The sequence below is a fragment of the Arachis ipaensis genome, chromosome B2, assembly GCF_059453495.1.
Source record: "Arachis ipaensis isolate K30076 ecotype BB chromosome B2, ASM5945349v1, whole genome shotgun sequence".
Lineage (NCBI taxonomy): Eukaryota > Viridiplantae > Streptophyta > Magnoliopsida > Fabales > Fabaceae > Arachis > Arachis ipaensis.
In genome coordinates this window covers 14,372,840-14,396,211 of record NC_142437.1, presented here as the reverse complement: position 1 = coordinate 14,396,211, position 23,372 = coordinate 14,372,840, and the positions used below count along the sequence as shown (strand labels likewise).

The following is a 23,372-nucleotide window of genomic DNA, read 5'->3' as shown; positions in this document are numbered from 1 at the left end:
CATGTTATAAGTTTGGTGTCAATTGCATATGCATCTTGCATTTTTTCGAAAATATCATGCATTCATAGTGTTCTTCATGATCTTCAAGTTGTTCTTGGTAAGTCTTCTTGTTTGATCTTGATGATTTTTTGTTTTGTGTCTTTTCATGTTTATCATATGCATTCTTGAATTCTTAGTGCGTAAGCATTAAAGAATTCTAAGTTTGGTGTCTTGCATGTTTTCTTTGCATTAAAAGTTTTTCAAAAATATGTTCTTGATGTTCATCATGTTCTTCAAAGTGTTCTTGGTGTTCATCTTGACATTCATAGCATTCTTGCATGCATTCATTGTTTTGATCTAAAAATTTCATGCATTGCATAATTTTCATGTTTTCATAAAAATTTCAAAAATCAAAAAAATATCTTTCCTCTTTTCTCTCATCAAATTCGAAAATTTGGATTGACTTTTTCAAAAATTTTTAAAAATCAAATTGTTTCTCATGAGTCAAATCAAATTTTCAATTTGAAAATCTTATCTTTTTCAAAATCTTTTTCAAAAATCAAATATTTTTCAAAATTCTTAGTTATTTTCGAAAATTCCAAAAATATTTTTCAAAAAAATCTTTTTCTTATTTTTATACCAAATTTTCGCAAATAACATAATCAATTAATGTTTTGATTCAAAAATTTGAAGTTTGTTACTTACTTGTTAAGAAAGATTCAAACTTTAAGTTCTAGAATCATATCTTGTGATTTCTTATGAATCAAGTCATTAATTGAGATTTTAAAAATCAAATCTTTTTCAAAACTAATTTCTATCATATCTTTTCAAAAATATCTTCTTATCTTATCTTTTTCAAAAATATCTTTTAAAAATATCTTTCCTAACCTCCTAACTACTTATCTTTTCAAAATTGGTTTTCAAAATTTGTTTCAACTAACTAACTAACTTTTTGTTTGTTTCTTAACTTTTTCAAAACCACCTAACTAACTCTCTCTCTCAATTTTCGAAAATATCTCTCCCCTTTTTCAAAATTTCTTTTTAATTTATTAATTATTTCAATTTTTAAAACTTAATTTTTGAAAATTACTAACAATTTTTCAAAAACCATTTTCAAAAATCACTAACTCCTTTTTAAAAATAATTTTCGAAAATTCCCTCCTTCTCTCTCATCCTATTCTATTTATTCATTCATTAACTAACATCTCTTCCTCACATCATCACCAAATTCGAACCCCCTCTTCTATCTGTGTTCGAATTTCTTCCTCTTTTCTTCTACTTACATAAGGGAACCTCTATACTGTGGTAAAGAGAATCTCTATTATTATTATCATTTTTCTGTCCATTCTTCCTTGTCTTATGAGCAGGAGCAAGGATAAGAACATTCTTGTGGAAGCAGATCCAGAACCTGAAAGGACTCTGAAGAGAAAATTAAGAGAAGCTAAAATACAACAATCCAGAGATAACCTTTCAGAAATTTTCGAACAGGCAGAGGAGATGGCAGCCGAAAATAATAATAATGTAAGGAAGATGCTTGGTGACTTTACTGCACCTAATTCCAATTTACATGGAAGAAGCATCTCCATTCCTGCCATTGGAGCAAACAACTTTGAGCTGAAACCTCAGTTAGTTTCTCTGATGCAGCAGAACTGCAAGTTTCATGGACTTCCATCTGAAGATCCTTTTCAGTTCTTAACTGAATTCTTGCAGATATGTGATACTGTTAAGACTAATGGAGTAGATCCTGAAGTCTACAGGCTTATGCTTTTCCCTTTTGCTGTAAGAGACAGAGCTAGATTATGGTTGGATTCTCAACCCAAAGACAGCCTGAACTCTTGGGATAAGCTGGTCACGGCTTTCTTAGCCAAGTACTTTCCTCCTCAAAAGCTGAGCAAGCTTAGAGCTGATGTTCAAACCTTCAGACAGAAAGAAGGTGAATCTCTCTATGAAGCTTGGGAAAGATACAAACAGTTGACCAAAAAGTGTCCTTCTGACATGCTTTCAGAATGGACCATCCTGGATATATTCTATGATGGTTTATCTGAGCTATCAAAGATGTCACTGGACACTTCTGCAGGTGGATCCATTCACCTAAAGAAAACGCCTGCAGAAGCTCAAGAACTCATTGACATGGTTGCTAATAACCAGTTCATGTACACTTCTGAAAGGAATCCTGTGAGTAATGGGATGCCTATGAAGAAGGGAGTTCTTGAAGTTGATACTCTGAACGCCATATTGGCTCAGAATAAAATATTGACTCAGCAAGTCAATATGATTTCTCAGAGTCTGAATGGAATGCAAGCTGCATCCAACAGTACTCAAGAGGCATCTTCTGAAGAAGAAGCTTATGATCCTGAGAACCCTGCAATAGCAGAGGTAAATTACTTAGGTGAACCTTATGGAAACACCTATAACTCAACATGGAGAAATCATCCAAATTTCTCATGGAAGGATCAAAAGCCCCAACAAGGCTTTAATAATGGTGGAAGAAACAGGTTTAGCAATAGCAAGCCTTTTCCATCATCCACTCAGCAACAGACAGAGAACTCTAAACAAAATGCTTCTAATTTAGCAAATCTAGTCTCTGATCTATCTAAGGCCACTGTAAGTTTCATGAATGAAACAAGGTCTTCCATTAGAAATTTGGAAGCACAAGTGGGCCAGCTGAGTAAAAGGATCACTGAAATCCCTCCTAGTACTCTCCCAAGTAATACAGAAGAGAACCCAAAAGGAGAGTGCAAGGCCATTGACATAAGTGCCATGGCCGAACCTGTAAGGAGAGGAGAGGACGCGAATCCCAAGGAGGAAGACCTCCTGGGACGTCCAGTGATCAATAAGGAGCTTCCCTCTGAGGAACCAAAGGACTCTGAGGCTCATCTAGAGACCATAGAGATTCCATTAAACCTCCTTATACCCTTCATGAGCTCTGATGAGTATTCCTCTTCTGAAGAGAATGAGGATGTTACTGAAGAGCAAAACTGCCAAGTTTCTTGGTGCAATCATGAAGCTGAATGCCAAATTATTTGGTATTAATACTTGGGAAGTTGAACCTCCCTTGTTCATCAATGAACTTAGTAATCTGGATCAACTGACATTGCCTCAGAAGAGACAGGATCCTGGAAAGTTCATAATACCCTGTATCATAGGCACCATGATCTTTAAGGCTCTGTGTGACCTTGGTTCTGGAATAAACCTCATGCCCCTCTCTATAATGGAGAAACTGGGAATCTATGAGGTGCAAGCTGCTAAAATCTCACTAGAGATGGCAGACAGCTCAAGAAAACAGGCTTATGGACAAGTAGAAGATGTATTAGTAAAGGTTGAGGGCCTTTACATCCCTGCTGATTTCATATTCCTGGATACTGGAAAGGAAGAGGATGAATCCATCATCCTAGGAAGACCTTTCCTGGCCACAGCAAGAGCTGTGATTGATGTTGACAGAGGTGAAATAGTCCTTCAATGGAATGAGGACTCCCTTGTATTTAAAACTCAAGGATCTCCCTCTGCAACCATGGAGAGGAAGCAGAAAAAGCTTCTCTCCAAGCAGAGTCAACCAGAGCCCCCACAGTCAAACTCTAAGTTTGGTGTTGGGAGGCCACAACCAAACTCTAAGTTTGGTGTTGAACTCCCATATCCAAACTCTAAGTTTGGTGTTGGAGAGTCTCAACAAAGCTCTGCACATCTGTGAGGCTCCATGAGAGCCCACTGTCAAGCTATTGACATTAAAGAAATGCTGGTTGGGAGGCAACCCAATGTTTATCTAATTCTTATTTTTATTGTTTTTCATGTTTTCTTAGGTTCATGATCATGTGGAGTCACAAAATAAATAGAGAAATTGAAAACGGAATCAAAAACAGCAGAAGTAAAATCACACCCTGGAGGAAGCATCTGCCTGGCGTTCAACGCCAGAACAGAGCATGGTTCTGGCGCTGAACGCCCAAATGGGCAGCATCCTGGCGCTGAACGCCCAGAACAAGCATGGTTCTGGCGTTCAACGCCAGAAATGGCAACAATTGGGCGCTGAACGCCCAAAATGGCCACCAACCTGGCGCTGAACGCCCAGAGTTGGATACAAAGGCATTTTTACATGCCTAAGGGGTGCAGGGATGTAAATCCTTGAAAACCTCAGGATCTGTGGACCCCACAGGATCCACTCAGGATCTGTGGACCCCACAGGATCCACTCAGGATCTGTGGACTCCACAGGATCCCCACTTACCTCCACTCACTTCTTCTCACCACTCTCTTTCACACAACCCCATAAACACTCTTCCCCATCACCTCTTCACCACTCACATCCATCCACTCTTCCCCATAAACCTACCTCATAAACCCCACCTACCTTCAAAATTCAAAACCAATTTCCCACCCAAACCCACCCATATGGCCGAACCAATACCCCCCTCCCTTCCCTATATAAAGACCTCCATTCTTCATCAAATTCACACAACACACCCCTCTACACTCCTCTTGGCCGAAACCACATCTCCCTCTCCCTCTCCTCCATTTCTTCTTCTTCTTCATCTATTCTTTTGTTTATTGCTCGAGGGCGAGCAATATTCTAAGTTTGGTGTGGTAAAAGCATAGCTTTTTTGTTTTTCCATTACCATTGATGGCACCCAAGACCGAAGAATCCTCTAGAAGAGGGAAAGGGAAGACAAAAGCTTCCACATCCGAGTCATGGGAGATGGAAAGATTCATCTCCAAAGCCCATCAAGACCACTTCTATGATGTTGTGGCCAAAAAGAAGGTGATCCCTGAGGTCCCTTTTAAACTCAAAAGAAATGAGTATCCGGAGATCCGACATGAAATTCAAAGAAGAGGTTGGGAAGTTCTAACAAATCCCATCTAACAAGTCGGCATCCTAATGGTTCAAGAGTTCTATGCCAATGCATGGATCACCAAGAACCATGATCAAAGTAAGAACCCGGATCCAAAGAACTATGTTACAATGGTTCGGGGGAAATACTTAGATTTTAGTCCGGAAAATGTGAGGTTGGCGTTCAACTTGCCATACATGGAAGAGAACGCACGCCCCTACACAAGGAGAGTCAACTTTGATAAAAGGTTGGACCAAGTCCTTATGGACATATGTGTAGAAGGAGCTCAATGGAAGATTGACTCCAAAGGCAAGCCGGTTCAACTAAGAAGATTGGACCTCAAGCCTATAGCTAGAGGATGGTTGGAGTTTATTCAATGCTCAATCATTCCCACTAGCAACCGGTCTGAAGTTACTATAGACCGGGCCATCATGATCCACAGCATCATGATTGGAGAAGAGGTGGAAGTTCATGAGATTATACCTCAAGAACTCTACAAAGTGGCTGACAAGTCCTCCACCATGGCAAGGTTAGCCTTTCCTCACCTCATTTGCCACCTATGCAATTCAGCTGGAATTGACATAGAGGGAGATATCCTCATCAAAGAGGACAAGCCCATCACTAAGAAAAAGATGGAGCAAGCAAGAGAGCCCAGTCATGGAGCTCAAAAGGCGCAAGAAGCTCATCACCATGAGATTCCGGAAATGCCTCAAATGCACTTTCCTCCACAAAACTATTGGGAGCACATCAACACCTCCCTAGAAGAATTGAGTTCCAATATGGGACAACTAAGGGTGGAACATCAAGAGCACTCCATCATGCTTCATGAAATAAGAGAAGATCAAAAAGCAATGAGGGAGGAGCAACAAAGACAAGGAAGAGACATAGAAGAGCTCAAGGACATCATTGGTTCCTCAAGAAGGAAACGCCACCATCACTAAGGTGGATTCATTCCTTGTTCTTCTTTCTTCTGTTTTTTGTTTTCTATGTGCTTATCTATGTTTGTGCCTTCATTACATGATCATTAGTAGTTAGTAACTTTGTCTTAAAGATATGAATGTCCTATGAATCCATCACCTCTCTTAAATGAAAAATGTTTTAATTCAAAAAGAATAAGAAGTACATGAGTTTCGAATTTATCCTTGAACTTAGTTTAATCATATTGATGTGGTGACAATGCTTCTTGTTTTCTGAATGTATGCTTGAACAGTGCATATGTCTTTTGAAGTTGTTGTTTAAGAATGTTAAATATGTTGGCTCTTGAAAGAATGATGACTAGGAGACATGTTATTTGATAATCTGAAAAATCATAAAAATGATTCTTGAAGCAAGAAAAAGCAGCAAAAAACAAAGCTTGCAGAAAAAAAAAATATAGGCGAAAAAAAAAATTAGAAAGAAAAAGAAAAAGCAAGCAGAAAAAGCCAATAACCCTTAAAACCAAAAGGCAAGGGCAAATAAAAAGGATCCCAAGGCTTTGAGCATCAGTGGATAGGAGGGCCTAAAGGAATAAAATCCTGGTCTAAGCGGCTAAACCAAGCTGTCCCTAACCATGTGCTTGTGGCGTGTAGGTGTCAAGTGAAAACTTGAGACTGAGCGGTTAAAGTCAAGGTCCAAAGCAAAAAAAAGAGTTTGCTTAAGAACCCTGGACACCTCTAATTGGGGACTTTAGCAAAGCTGAGTCACAATCTGAAAAGGTTCACCCAATTATGTGTCTGTGGCATTTATGTATCCGGTGGTAATACTGGAAAACAAAGTGCTTAGGGCCACGGCCAAGACTCAGAAAGAAGCTGTGTTCAAGAATCATCATACTGAACTAGGAGAGTCAATAACACTATCTGAAATCTGAGTTCCTATAGATGCCAATCATTCTGAACCTCAATGGATAAAGTGAGATGCCAAAACTATTCAAGAGGCAAAAAGCTATAAGTCCCGCTCATATGATTGAAGCTCTGTTTCATTGATAGTTTGGAATTTGTAGTATATTCTCTTCTTTTTATCCTATTTGATTTTCAGTTGCTTGGGGACAAGCAACAATTTAAGTTTGGTGTTGTGATGAGCGGATAATTTATACGCTTTTTGACATTGTTTTTAGTAGGATCTAGTTACTTTTAGGGATGTTTTCAATAGATTTTATGTTAAATTCACATTTCTGGACTTTACTATGAGTTTGTGTATTTTTCTGTAATTTCAGGTATTTTTCTGGCTGAAATTGAAGGAGCTGAGCAAAAATCTGATTCAGGCTGAAAAAGGACTGCTGATGCTGTTGGATTCTGACCTCCCTGCAATCAAAGTGGATTTTCTGGAGCTACAGAACTCGAAATGGCATGCTTCCAATTGCGTTGGAAAGTAGACATCCAGGGCTTTCCAGAAATATATAATAGTCCATACTTTGCACAAGAATAGACGATGTAAACTGGCGTTCAACGCCAGTCCCCTGCCCAATTCTGGCGTCCAGCGCCAGAAAAGGATAAAAAACTGGAGTTGAACGCCCAAACTGGCATAAAAACTGGCGTTCAACTCCACAAATGGCCTCTGCACGTGAATTGCTTAAGTCTCAGCCCCAGCACACACCAAGTGGGCCCCAGAAGTGGATCTCTGCATCATCCATCATAGTTATCCAATTTTTGTAAACCTAGGCTACTAGTTTAGTATTTAAACAACTTTTAGAGACTTACTTTGGATCTCATGACATTTTAGATCTAAACTTTGTATTCTCTGACGGCATGAGTCTCTAAACCCCATTGTTGGGGGTGAGGAGCTCTGCTGTGTCTCGATGAATTAATGCAAGTATTTCTGTTTTCCATTCAAACACGCTTGTTCCTATCTAAGATGTTCATTCGCGCTTAACCGTGATGAAGGTGATGATCTGTGACATTCATCACCTTCCTCAAATCATGAACGTGTGCCTGACAACCACCTCCGTTCTATATACGATTGAATGAGTATCTCTTAGATTCCTTAATCAGAATCTCCGTGGTATAAGCTAGAACTGATGGCGGCATTCATGAGAATCCAGAAAGTCTAAACCTTGTCTGTGGTATTCCGAGTAGGATTCAAGGATTGAATGACTGTGACGAGCTTATCCAAGCGAGGATCTCAAATCAACTCAAGAGAGAGGATCTCAAGCCAGCTGCCAGAGGATGGCTGGACTTCATTGGGCGTTCTCTGTTGCCCACTAGCAACCGTTCTGAAGTCACAGTTAAAAGAGCAGTGATGATTCATTGCATCATGATGGGAAAGGAAGTGGAGGTTCATCAGCTGATTTCAACTGAGCTCTATAAGATTGCTAACAAAAATTCAAAAGAGGCCAGGTTGGCTTATCCAAGCGTGATTTCTCTGCTCTGCAAGGACGCTGGAGTCAAGATGGGAATAACTGAATATATCCTAATTGAAAAGTCAATCACCAAAGCATCAATGGAGAGACAACAGGCACAGGAGGATCCCATCAAGAAGAGAGCACAGGAATTCCTTCCAGAGATACCTCAAGCTGAATACTGGGAATATCTGGAGACATCCATCACCAAGATGCAGGAAGCTATGGAGCAGATAATAAAACAACAGAAGGAACACAGTCAAATGCTGACCCATATGCTTAAAGAACAAGAGGAGCCGGGACGTGACTTAAGGGAACTGAAGCGCCAAAAGTCTTCTGTAATACCAAGCCTCCCAAGGATCAGAGGAACCCCCATACCCCCAGAATAAAGGTTGTTAATTTCCAATTTTTGCCTTAACTCTGTGACAGTGTCCTTATAAAAAGTTTACCTTAGAAGTCATATAATAGTAATTAGTATTTATTTGATTTTATCTCCAATTAAGCTATAGTTTATTTTTCTCATCATCATTAAACATGAATAAAATAGTAGATCTTTTGAATAAAAAGCAATAAAATTTAGAGTTTAATAAAAGAAATTCTAATTGGTTAAATGTGGTGGCAATGCTTTCTGTCTTCTGAATGAATGCTTGAACAGTGCATATATCTTTTGAATTTGTTGTTTAAGACTGTTAAATATGTTGGCTCTTGAAAGATTGATGAACATGAGACATGTTATTGATAATCTGAAAAATCTTAAAAATGATTCTTGAAGCAAGAAAAAGCAGCAAAGAACAAAGCTTGAAAAAAAAAAAAAAGAAAGAAAGAAAAAGCAAGCAGAAAAAGCCAAAAGCTCTTAAAACCAAAAGGCAAGGGCAAATAAAAAGGATCCCAAGGCTTTGAGCATCAGTGGATAGGAGGGCCTAAAGGACTAAAATCCTGGTCTAAGCGGCTAAACCAAGCTGTCCCTAACCATGTGCTTGTGGCGTGCAGGTGTCAAGTGAAAACTTGAGACTGAGCGGTTAAAGTCAAGGTCCAAAGCAAAAAGAAGAGTGTGCTTAAGAACTCTGGACACTTCTAATTGGGGACTTTAGCAAAGCTGAGTCACAATCTGAAAAGGTTCACCCAGTTATGTGTCTGTGGCATTTATGTATCCGGTAGTAATACTGGAAAACAAAGTGCTTAGGGCCACGGCCAAGACTCATAAAGAAGATGTGTTCAAGAATCATCACACTAAACTAAGAGAATCAATAACACTATCTGAATTCTGAGTTCCTATAGATACCAATCACTCTGAGCTTCAATGGATAAAGTGAGATGCCAAAACTGTTCAGAAGCAAAAAGCTACCAGTCCCGCTCATCTAATTAGGATCTGAGCTTCAATCAAAAACTCTGAAATATTATTGCTTCTCAACCTATTAGTCTTCTATTTTATTTGTCTAGTTGCTTGAGGACAAGCAACAGTTTAAGTTTGGTGTTGTGATGAGCGGATATTTTATACGCTTTTTGGGGATAATTTCATATAGTTTTGAGTATGTTTTAGTTAGTTGTTAGTCTATTTCTATTAGTTTTTAGGAAAAAATTCATATTTCTGGACTTTACTATGAGTTGTGTGTTTTTCTGTAATTTCAGGTATTTTTCTGGCTGAAATTGAAGGAGCTGAGCAAAAATCTGATTCAGGCTAAAAAAGGACTGCTGATGCTGTTGGATTCTGACCTCCCTGCACTCAAAGTAAATTTTCTGGAGCTACAGAACTCAAAATGGCATGCTTCCAATTGCGTTGGAAAGTAGACATCCAGGGCTTTCCAGCAATATATAATAGTCCATACTTTGCACAAGAATAGACGACGTAAACTGGCGTTCAACGCCAGTCCCCTGCCCAATTCTGGCGTCCAGCGCCAGAAAAGGATAAAAAACTGGAGTTGAACGCCCAAACTGGCATAAAAACTGGCGTTCAACTCTACAAATGGCCTCTGCACGTGAATTGCTTAAGTCTCAGCCCCAGCACACACCAAGTGGGCCCCAGAAGTGGATCTCTGCATCATCCATCATAGTTATCCAATTTTTGTAAACCTAGGCTACTAGTTTAGTATTTAAACAACTTTTAGAGACTTACTTTGGATCTCATGACATTTTAGATCTAAACTTTGTATTCTCTGACGGCATGAGTCTCTAAACCCCATTGTTGGGGGTGAGGAGCTCTGCTGTGTCTCGATGAATTAATGCAAGTATTTCTGTTTTCCATTCAAACACGCTTGTTCCTATCTAAGATGTTCATTCGCGCTTAACCGTGATGAAGGTGATGATCTGTGACATTCATCACCTTCCTCAAATCATGAACGTGTGCCTGACAACCACCTCCGTTCTATATACGATTGAATGAGTATCTCTTAGATTCCTTAATCAGAATCTCCGTGGTATAAGCTAGAACTGATGGCGGCATTCATGAGAATCCAGAAAGTCTAAACCTTGTCTGTGGTATTCCGAGTAGGATTCAAGGATTGAATGACTGTGACGAGCTTCAAACTCCTGAAGGCTGGGCGTTAGTGACAGACGCAAAAGGATAGTAAATCCTATTCCAACCGAATCGAGAACCAACCGGTGATCAGCCGTGCTGTGACAGAGCGCGTGAGCGTAGTTTTCACTGGAAGGATGGAAGGTAGCCATTGACAACGGTGATCCACCAACACACAGCTTGCCATAGGAGGACGTGCGTGCGTAAATCAGAAGACAGAGGAAAGCAGAGATTCAGAAGATAAAGCATCTCCAAAACTCCAACATATTCTCCATTACTGCATAACAAGTAACCTTTAATTTATGCTCTCTCAGTTATTCACAATTCAACTGATAAACATAATTGACTTCCTGACTAAGATTTACAAGATAACCATAGATTGCTTCAAACCAACAATCTTCGTGGGATTCGACCCTTACTCACGTAAGGTATTACTTGGACGACCCAGTGCACTTGCTGGTTAGTGGTACGCGTTGTGAAAAGTGTGATTCACAATTCGTGCACCACAACCCCACAAGTGCCACAAATTTTAGCAAGCCCACCCAAGTCAGAAAGCCTTGCACAAGGTCTGCTTCCAAGAGAAGGATAACACATGTTACTCAAGTCTCAGTTCATGTTGATGATTCTTCTTACTCTTATGAGAATGCAGAAGATGAACTATATAGGCCAGGTTTGGAGGGTAGTTCTTCATCTTCAGATGAAGGGTTTGTGTTTGTCAAAGGTAGGAGGAGTTCTCTTAAGTTTAAACATGCCTCTGCCTCTGTATTTGCAAAACTTAAGGAGAAGATTGTTATTGAAGATGATGGACTAGTGGAGGATGTCTCGGATGACGAAGTTGACATTGGTTTTCTTGGTGCAAAATTTGGACTTGATCCCGGTGTCGATTCTGATCGGGCTAATTCGTGGCATTCTAAAGAGATGAAGACCTCTCCCAACTCTGATGAGGAGCTAACAGATGTTGACTCAGATGATGGTTGTCCATTATTTAGAGATGGAGGAAGGTTTGGAGAGTTAGTGTTGGAGGTTGGTATAAAGTTCATTACCAAATGGGAGTTCAAAGAGGCTGTTAGGGAGTACACAATTCAAGAAGGAAGGAGGCTTAGGTTGAAAAAAAATGATAGCAAAAGAGTGAGAGCTGTGTGTTAAGTAAAGAAATGTCCATGGCTGGTATATGCCTCAAGGGACCATGAGGATACTTGTTGGCAGATAAAAATATTCAACAATGATCACACTTGTGCTAGAGAGGACAGAAACAAGGTTGCCAACCGTAATTGGGTGTGTAGTAAATTGGTAAAAAAAATTAAAAAGTACCCAAACTTTAGGCATTGTGAAGCAATGGCATATTAAGACAAAATTTGATCTTACTTTGAATAAGAATTCAATTTCTAGGGCATTGTGTGATGCAAGAGGTATCATGTATGGTGATGAAAAGAAACAGTACATGATGGTGCGAGACTATGGTCTGACATTGCTAAAAGCCAATCCTGGATCAACTATCCAGATTGCAACCATTCCTCAACCATATGGGACAGTGATATTTGATAAAATGTATGTATATTTAAGTGGCTGTAGGGATGGGTTTAAAGCTGGATGTAGGCCGTTGATTGGGTTGGATGGTGCCTTTCTCAAGACTCAATTTGGTGGCCAAATTCTATCCGCAGTTCGGCAGGATGCCAATCATCATATATATGTCATAGCCTGGGCAATTGTTGATGTAGAAAATAAAGAAAATTGGAAGTGGTTTCTCGAGTTACTTCACCAAGACTTAGGAGACTATAAAGATAATGGATGGTGCTTCATATCTGACATGCAGAAAGTAACAGTTACATAAGATTTTCAATGTTTGAGCTATAATTTTTACTGTAACGTATATGATTCTGAATATGTTTGGGCTATACTGTTTGTGCTTCATACATATGATTCTTAATATACTTGATATTATGTATTGTTGTTGTGTGATTTGACTTGGACTGACGTGTTGCACAATAATAAAAATTTAGGGACTGTTATGTATATGATTGTTGAATGTAAGGGGCCTTTATGGAGAGTCATACTGAAAGTGAGGGAATGTTATGGGATCGATAATATTAATTAGGGACTGTTCTAGTGAGTCTTATGCATATGAGATTACGACAATGATTTTTGTGGCAGGGTCTGATTCCTGCTATGCAGGAGGTGATGCCTAGAATGCATCACCGATTTTATGTCTAGCATTTGTGGAAAAATTTCAATAAGAATTGGAAAGACCTGGAATTAAGGGGTTTACTATGGAAATGTGCTCGAGTCACAACATTCCAAGAGTTTAGGGACACCATGGACAAAATCAAACGTATCAGCGAGGATGCTTGGTCATATCTAGACAAGTGGCCAAGAGACTCATGGACTAAGTTCCAATTTAGTCATAAGCCAAAGTTGGACAGCATATGCAACAATGCATGTGAGGTGTTCAACTCCAAGATTAAAGAAGCAAGAGCAAAGCCCATCATTACTCTTTTGGAGGAGGTCCGAATGTTTGTCATGAGAACCATCGCAAGAAACAAGATAAAATTGAGCAATCATATTGAAAAACTACCACCAGTAATCAAGAGTAGATTGGAGAAAGTGAGGAAGGAATCCAAGAACTAGCACCCCATACAGACAGGAGACGATGGATATGAAAAATTTAAGTTCATGGATATCCCACAAACCATGTTGTTGATTTGGGAAAAAAAATTATGCACATGCCAATTCTGGATGTTAACAGGTAATATTTATAATGTTAATATACTTCATTTTCTTTTAGTATTATTGTCTAAATATTTTCATATTTGCTGCATTCTTGTAGGAATTTTCTGTGTAGATGCATGTGTTGCCTTGTCTAGGGTGAACAAGCCCTTAGAAAATTTTTGTCATCTATTGGTAACCATAGAATCATACAAGGCAACATATAACCATCATATAAATCCAATACCTGGACAACCACTGTGGAAGGTTTCAGAATTTAATAAGCCACGTGCTCCAAAGGTTAAGCGGCCACCAGGAAAATTAAAGATGAAAAGAGAAACATAGAGGAGGCAAGATATCGAGGCTTGATACTAAGGACAACGATAATACTCATTTGAAAAGACAGCTTGAAAATTTTACTTGCCGTTATTGTGGTGATAAAGGTCACACCAAGAGAGGTTGCAAAAAGAAGAGATTGGTTGATGCAGCAGCAGCTGCTGCTGCTGCTGTGGCTGAGGCTAAGGCTGCTGCAAAAAATAAAGAGGGCGAAAGGGGAGGTGATCCACCAGCCGACCAAACATGTGTTGCTACCTTGGATGGAACAAACCAACAAGGTGAAGGAGGAAATGTATAACCTATTGATGTAGCACCTATTGTTTCAGCAGCCAATGATGTCTAACCAGTCGAACTTGAGTTGTCTCAACCTACCTGTTTTGAACAAGAGGATTCTCAGCAGGTAAAGATGTAAATGCCATTGTTATATCATAACCTATTACTGTATTTTGTCTTTGGAACCTGAATATTTTTACATGATATAGGTTGCTGGAAATATAAGGCCTGCAAAGTTGCCGGCAAGAAGAAGAAGTTCTCCATCGCCGTCTGTCACAGTCAATCCATTGCAAGGTGCTAGCTTAAAAACAACATCAAGGATGGCAAGTTTAATAAAGTTTGTGCCTACTCCCGGTTTCAAATCACCAAGGAAAAAGACTTGAAGAAATTAGTTAGATGTGTTTAGGGAGGTTATGAAAATTAGTATGTGGCATTAGGCCTTTAATATTTTGTTAAAATTTAGACAATGACTACTAAGATCAGTCCTGGTTATTTTGATATCACATTGGATCTTTTGATGTTAATACTCATGATGCTTGGTTATGCATCTTTTTTGTTCAACTATGATAACTAATTTAATATAAATCCGATTTGTTGGCTTAACTTGCTTATTGTAATCCTATTTAAATAAGTTTTGTTGAATCATGTGTAAGTCACAGGAATACCACAAATTAAATTATTCATTCCATTCAAATATTTTTACACAATACATCTTCCATTACATTACATTACACATGAATCCTTCCATATTTTTTTCTTCAAAATTTGTAACACATCACTAACAAACATACTACCATCATAAACACATCTACCATCAACAAATTCATGAATTTCTGACTTCTTATATCATCTTCCAACCTCCCAACCCTCCATGCTAGGTTCATCTTCATTCCACCATTGACTCTATCAGAATCTGCTATTCTAGCACTTTCCTCTTGTCCAATGTCAGCCCAAACAAACATACCACACCAAGTCTTCCCCCTTATCTGAAATGAACTAACAAAAGATGATGAAATGAAGCAGGCAAGAACAAATGAACAAAATATCATATATTTAACTTACATTATAATTGGAACATCCAAAAAATGGCTTGTTTGGATTTGATTCTGTTCGAGACCATCGCAGAATTGGATGGTAACCACACCTACACCATTCTGGCACCCTCGCACTTCTGTTCTGGTTTTGTGACCTGGCCCAGTTACCGCTTGAAGGGGAGCGAATCGAGCTTCCTACTGCGGTGCTTCTACCACCCACCATGGTGCTACAACTAATAGCGACGAATGACAAAGATTTAACAAGAAGAAGAACAACAACAAGAAGAAGAAGATAAAGAAGAATAAGAAGACAAGAGGAAGGAAGACAGAAGTTGAAGAAGAACCTAACTTAGATAAATGAGAGAAAATTAGGGTTTTAAGGACTAAATTAGGTACAAATACAACCCTCGCCACGTCAGCTAGCCGTTGCAGGGTCCAGCGTGGCAGAGAGGGTGCCACCATGGCACTCCATTTGCTGAGTCATCACCGAAAAGGGTTGAGGGACCACATTGGTGCCTGGATCTAAATTTGGAGGACCAGTATAGGTAATTTTAAATCTCAAGGACTAAAATGAGTAATCGCGTAAATCTCAGGGACCAAAATGGGAATTTAATCATTATTATTGCTTTCTTGTTTTGGTAGTTATAGATTTTATTATTCAAACAAGAAAGCAACAATAACAATTCAAACAAGCAACAATGAATATGAAAATATTAAATTGCATTAAAGAAAAATTAGAATTCACACAAGTTTTCATATACTAAAATTAAGAAAATAAAGAAACTAACAAGTAAAATCAAACAAATTAAAATTTTAGAACATGAAAATATAAAGCAAACTACACTAAAAAAAAATTAAAATCTAAATTTAAGAAGAAACTAAATAAAAAACTCTAAATTTAAGAAGAAACTAATACAGATAAAGTAGGGGTGTTCATGGATAAGGCCAGACTGAATTTAATCGGACTCGAACCCGATCCTAAAAGATCACGAGATCTATTTTGACCCGATTTGAAATAAGCTGAGTTAATTTGGGGTCGGCCTAATATAAAATTATTATATACAAATTATAAATTTTATATATTAAAGTAATAAAATTTTACTTTTCAAATTTAAATTTAAGAAATCTTATATCATATTTATACAATAAATTATTTTAAATAAAAAACAATACTGTTTAATATAAAAAATATTATTGAAGCATAAAAGTATAATGTGACATTATTGATTTCACTCTAAAATATATTTTTTTATTCTAAAAAAAACTTCAGGACGGATCGAGTGATTCGAAGCATAAACCAAATCCGACCTGAAATTAACACCTGGTAAAAATAATAAATTCGAACCCGATAAAGTATGCCTTGGATCCGAGCTGAATTTCGAGTCGGTTATGAACATACACCTCTAAAATAAATGTTAGAGACTATTTTATATATTTTAAAATTTAAAATATTAAAATATTCAATATTAAAATTTTAGATAATTACTTAAACGAAAGACAAACTTTTGTGTACATCCTAGAGGAAGAATCCATAGTTCCATATTGACTTACTATCACAAATAGTTAAGAGAAGAAAGAGAAAACATAATAAAAAAATTTAGAAAAATAACCATTTGTACTCATGAAAAAAAAAAACTAACATTGTACTTATGAAAGATGAGTTCTGTTGGACAAACGTATCTAAATTCTAAATTTTTGTTGAATTTTTAATAAAATACCCAAATTACCCCTACCATTTATCTTCAACCTCAACTCCACACTATCTCTTTCTCCCCAAATTCCAACGTTTTTAGAGATTCCAAAAATAACAATACAAGACTTAAATGTAATTATGTAAAGCACAATTAAATCAAATCTATTGTACGAGTGTTGGAATGAGAATGAGCATTACCTTCACATACGAGAATAGGGATTGGAGACGGGACAGAATCGTTGATTAGGGCCTCGACTTGAAGTTTGCGTTCATCAAGGCCTTTGTAAGAAGAAGAAAATAAAGAGTTCCTATTGGCGTGGTCCGTTGGAGATGGTGAACGTCGTTCAACAGAGCTATGGCGGTTTCTGCCATGGAGCCATGGAAGGAGAGCTCCTCCAGCAAAGGCAAGGGCTAAGGAGCAACAATAATCGCTGAAGAAGTAGAAGATAAGATTTGAGATTGTATATAGGTGCGGTCGTTGATGCTTACGGAACGAGCCATGGGAACAATGGCGTCAGAGTCGTCATCTTCTAGATCATCATCTTGCAAGTCCTCCCTTTTTGAGCCAAACGTTAGCACCAAGCCTCTCAGAGAGCTTAGGAGCAAGCTGAAGATGTGAGACTTGAGGACATGGCAGAGACACTGACAACAGATCTTCGATGGTGTCGGGGGCAGAGGAAGAGAGAATTGTGGTGATTTCATTGGCAGTGGTTGAGGGTGGGTTGGTGAGGGTAGCGGTGATGAAGTGGCGAGGGTGGTGATGGAGGGGTTGTTTCTAGAGTGTGGAGGAGTTGAAGACGTTGGAATTTTGGGAGGAAGAGATGGTGTGGAGTTGAGGTTGAAGATAAAGAGTATGGATAATTTGGATATTCTATAAAAAGTCAACAAAAAATTAGGATTTGGATATTTTTGTTAGACGGAACCCATCTTTCATAGGTACAACATTAGTTTCTTTCTTTGATGGGTACTTTTATCAACGTTCACAAAGTTCATGAGTACAAATGGTTGTTTTTCCTAAAAAAATCTATAAATATGTACTAGTTATAAAATGTTGTAGTGACCAAATTTGTTATTACGTAGAAAAGGATGAAATATCTCTTCAAATAAAGAATAATGCTATACTTTCAAGTTTTTTTTTTTTTTTATAAATTAAGTCTAACTAAGTTAAATAATAAGATTTTGAATAATGCTAATTATAACAGATTTTATTATGTTAGACTAACTTGATTGGACTTTGATTAATAAAAAGACTTGGATGTGTAGCATTATTTTCAAATTGTATATTTGAATTAATGGTACGTTAAAATCCAAATGTATATAGATTGTGGTAAAATACATTAAATATTAAATATACCGCAGATTATTCAAATAGATATTATTTGAAAAGTTTAATTTTAATGTACTAAAAATATAAAATATTTTACACAATTGTGTAATTATAATTGTTATCTTAGATGATTATTTATATTGTCAATATAAAAGATAGTTATTTTTGTTAATATGATATTATATAATTGAATGCATGTGTAAAAATAATTTTACATTGATAGTATATTAAAATTAAATTCATTATTTAAGACCTAAAAAAATAATTTTAAAAATATCAAAAATATTATTTACACACTTAAATTAGTTATTAAAATTAATCATAATATATTTGTGTATAAATACATACATATTTTGATTTATTTTTAATAAATATTTTGTATTTTAATATATATTCTATTTTATTGACTAATTTTTAATGATTAATTTTAATGTTATAAATACGTACATAGATTTACAGAGTACTCTTGTCATTTTATATTTTTTTTAATTAACTTTCAACTTTTAATATTATCTTTTTAAAATAATATAACATATTTCAATTTTTTTGTCATTTTAAAAGTTTAATCATGGATCTAGAGACAAGCCGAATCAGATATTTTAATCGGATTAATGAAAAGGTCAATAAAAAATTGGAAAAAATTAATAAATTAATAAAATTAGTTTTAGTTAATTAATTTAAAATAATAAAATATAAAAATTATTTTATTATACTAAGTTTGACTTTAGTTAAATATCAATTAATTAAATCTTGTAAAATTTTAATTTTACATATTCAATATTTAATTCGATTTTTAGAATTTTTCTTTAATTCAAAAACATCATAAATTTTAAATTTTATTTTGAAAAGAAAAGTTTAATTTTTTATTATTTATTTTATAGATAGAATAAAAAAATATAAAAAAATTATTTAAAAATAAAAAATCAAATTTTATTTTTTAAAATAAAATTCAAAATTTAGATAAAATCTATGAATTTTATACGTACAGAGCGACAAGGGTTAAAGTTAAACAGACTAACAGAGTAGGTGAGATGTTACTTTCCGAAAATAATTAATATTTCTTGAAATAATAAGAGGGAGGAGTTACTCCCAACGAACTCTATAATTGTCCTTTGTATCCTATTAGAAGCTTTTCAAAAAGCTTAAATTGGCTTTCAATAGTACGATGTATGACAAGAGAAGCGGATAATTCCAACTACAAATGGTCAAAATTATTAGTAATGTATTAAGAGAATTTCTTTTGAAGATAAATAAAGTTGGATGATGATGGAAGCTTATAATTAATTTTTTTTAAAAGAATGTATAATATATACTATGTTTTGTTTTTTAAATAATTTTTATTGTAAAAAAAATCATTATTATTAATTGAAAAACACTTTTTAATAACATTACCTATATGTATTAATTGGCATTATCTTGTCAATTAATTCAACTTTTACTAATTAAATGTTTCGATAACAATAAATACAAAAATTAGTCAGATATGAGTAAATTATAATCTAAATATTTAATTTAGAGTTTTTTATATCAAAATATAAAAATAATATTTTTATGAATTATATAAGATGAAAGATATTTTAAGAAAAATATATAATAAAATCTGATCTCTCTCATATTTCCCATTTATATATTATATATAGTAGATACCATCGCAGAATTTAATTTCTTATAGTTATTGCTTCAATTCCATAAAAATTACTGAAATTTAATTAAGTTGCTATAATAATATAAAACTCTTATGTCAATAGTATTAGAATATTATTCATCCCTTAAGAAGAAAAATCGTATAGTTACATTGCATACACTAAATAATATCGATAATATTTGAACAATTATAAAACCGTATTTTTGAAAAATCATATTAATTTCGTTTTCATCATATAATTATGACATTATGTGGACAGAACAAATGAAAATATCTATTTTCTAATATATTATTAATTATATTTTTATTATAAATTTTTTTAATAATTAATAATTAATCGATTTTATTTTCAAATTTACTCCTCTCCAGCATCAAATCTAATTCTAATCCTCAACCTAAATCTAATCTAACCCTACCGACCCACCTCCTCCTTCGTCTTTTTTGGAGAAAAAAAAATTGACTCACTATTAACTCAAAAAAAAATTAATAATAATAAAATTAAAATTTATTTCAAACGCTAAAAATAAAATTAAATTAAATATTAAGAAATTAAGAGTGATTTTAATAAATATAGAATATAAAATATTATTTACATACTTTTATATATAAATATATGTTCTTGTTATTATTTATATTATTATTATTATTAAAAGATAAATAATAATTTTATTAATGCTATGCCATAATATTTTTAGAAATCGTACGGTATAAATTTGGCTAGACTTTTATAAAATTTTTTATTATAATTATTTGTTATTTTAAAATTTAAAATATAAAAAATTTATACTAAAATACCAGATTAGAAGGTTATATATAGGTTATTTTTTTCGAAAACAAAATTTATGGTTTAAATTTATATGTTTGTAGATATGCAATTTTATTTGAGTTGCAGTCAAATACAAAATGTGAAATTTAGTTTTTATTTATTTTTATTCTGTTTTTATCTTTTATTGTAACATGTAGGAGATAGTTGCGGCCTTGATCATCTAAAAATTTTAAAAAACTATGTCTACATATGGAAGATATGTCTAAGGAAATAAAAAATATTATGTAATTTAGTAGCTTTATATATATATATATATATATATATATATATATATATATATATATATATATATATATATATTATTTTATTATGTAATGGATTTATATCTTAATTATTTAGATCTCTAATATTTTTTACTTAACCAATTTAATATCATACACTCAAGTTTTTGTACTTATCAAATTAGTTTTTATATATTTATCTCTATGTCTATTTTTAAAAAAAATTGTTTGTTCTTTTAATAATAACATATTTAACATTTATATTATTATATAAAATATTAGTAATGACTTACAGATTATGTTCTGGTAATATATTGTCTATCTTTGATGTTATTTTCTTGTAAAAAAAAAACTCAATTTTTCGTTTAATTTTACATTCTTAAAAAAAAAAACAAAATAAACCTAACTTTTTTTTATCTTAACTTATTTAGTTCCAACTATCATTTTATTTTAATATTCGTATCTTATATTTGATAACAGTATTATACCTTTCAAGTAATTAATAATTTATGATTTTTTTTCAAGTAATTTTAATTAATAATTTTTGTAACTAAATACACTATAAATTTTTGGTCCATTGTAATTTTATAATATATTATCGATATTGTTGTCTCCTTTATGTAATTGTCATATCAAAAATGATATTATAAAAAATAATTTATAAGATTTTTTCTTTATATTTGGATAAAATCAATTCAATAACTATATATTATTCTTAAATTACTTTTATGTAATGAAAAAATCTAAAAAAGAAGTTAAAAAATTTGTCTATAATTCAACCCCTCCGTATTAAAAATCCTAAAAACATTTTTGGTAATCTAAATACAAAAATATTTTGTACACTATTATGATTAAAATATCTTTTACCGTAATTTTACATGAATATCCTAAGAAAATACGAATGACACTTTTTATTTTATATTTTTACGTTTTCTGCTTGTCAATGTCCATTTTTTCTTTAGTTTTTAAAATTTATATCATGGAATTAACAAATAATATGTATAATCATGGATATACAAATAAAAAAACAAAAAAATTTTAGTTAAATAAAAATTAACAAATTAATATCGTAAAAAATCATAAATGTTGATAAAAACTAACAAATTTACTTCACAAATGGTGATGGTTTTGCAGATTTTATATTTATTTCTTTAAAATTTTATACAAGGATCACGTTTTATATAAATATTAAGAGAAAAAAACAAAATTAAAAGTGAATTGAGTTTTAAGACAATCTGGTATAATTAATTTTCAACTAGTTTATTTAAATAAATTATAGAAGGTATGACATTATGAATTTAAGATTTACGGATGTCTGCTTTAGTGGATTCATAAACTAAAAAAGTAAATCTTATTAATAAAATTATTATGAAGATTTTTAATAAGAGCAGTGCTATATGACTAACAAGTATTATCATTTTTTGTCCGGACTTAGTCGGTAATAATTTATACTTATATTTATAGAGATTTTGTACACAATAAACATACAATTTACACGTATGTTTATTAAAATTGTGCACATACACATAAATCATTACCATTTGCTCTCAAAATTTTTAGAGTTTGAACATATAAATTAATAAAATTTATCTGTTAAAAATAATTTAGTATTTATATTCACCAAAAAATGAATAAAACTACTAAAAATTACCAATTTTCAAAAATGTATCTTTTAATAATAATAATAATAATAATAATAATAATAATAATAATAATAATAGTAAGAAGAACAAAAATAATAATAACTATAATAATATCAATAATATTGTTTAATAGTTATTTTTATTCAAAATAAAAATATTTTCTTATAAAATTTTAACACTTTATAAATTTATACTCTCATATAATTCATGCCACAAATACATTAATAATAAGAGCTCACATAAATATTGCATGATTTAGTTCTTGTTTTTTTTTTATTACTCTCATTATTAATAGTTCATGATGACCTTTTATTGATCTAACATTATAATAGATTTTCACACTAAAGCCCAACCATTAAAATTTTGGAATTATCCACTTAAAAAATACTAACAGATTTTTTTTCTTCAAAACAAAGGCCCACATGATATACACATCATTTTGGTCCTTCTATTTACTCTTTTGCCCTACTACTCACTAACAATAAGGCCTGTCACTCTAACTAACAACTTTCACCCAACTCTACACATGTCATGTGTTTATTGGTCAGTCAAAATTTAGCCATTCTTAGCCACTATAACCTTGGCCACCAAAGAACTATATATATATATATATATATCTTAACAAATAGTCTAAAATTATGTCAAGGTGTACATGCCCTGCTAGGGTTAACATGTTCTGTTATGATTTATCCAAAACAGAATTTTAATACCGTCAAAGTCAAAGTCTTTTCATTGATCAATTTATAACAAACACAGAAGGCAATCAACTACGTGAGATTCTTCATTACTTTCATAGAGAATGGCTGACACAAGAAAACAAGGAGGTGATGAGGAGAATGATAATCTGATCCAATTGGAGGAGGAGGACATAAGGGGAGGTATTAGCACTTGCATAAATAGCTTGATCGGAAAGCTGTTCGCGGATAAACAGTTTTCAGTAGGAACAATGGAAGGGGTCTTGAAAGCAATTTGGGGACGGCCAGAGGGATTTCGGGTCACCGAAATTGGAGGAAATAATTTTTAATTTTTTTTTTTGACAAGGAATGGG

General features: G+C 33.9%; 1 non-coding gene across 1 annotated transcript; it reads right to left on the bottom strand.

Moving 5' to 3' along the window:
* Window positions 1-1,872: 1,872 nt before the first annotated feature.
* LOC148573096 (small nucleolar RNA R71) lies at window positions 1,873-1,980 on the bottom strand. Its single transcript, XR_015906345.1, has one exon. It is a non-coding gene; the product is annotated as a small nucleolar RNA R71 (small nucleolar RNA).
* Between the last annotated feature and the right edge of the window lie 21,392 nt (window positions 1,981-23,372).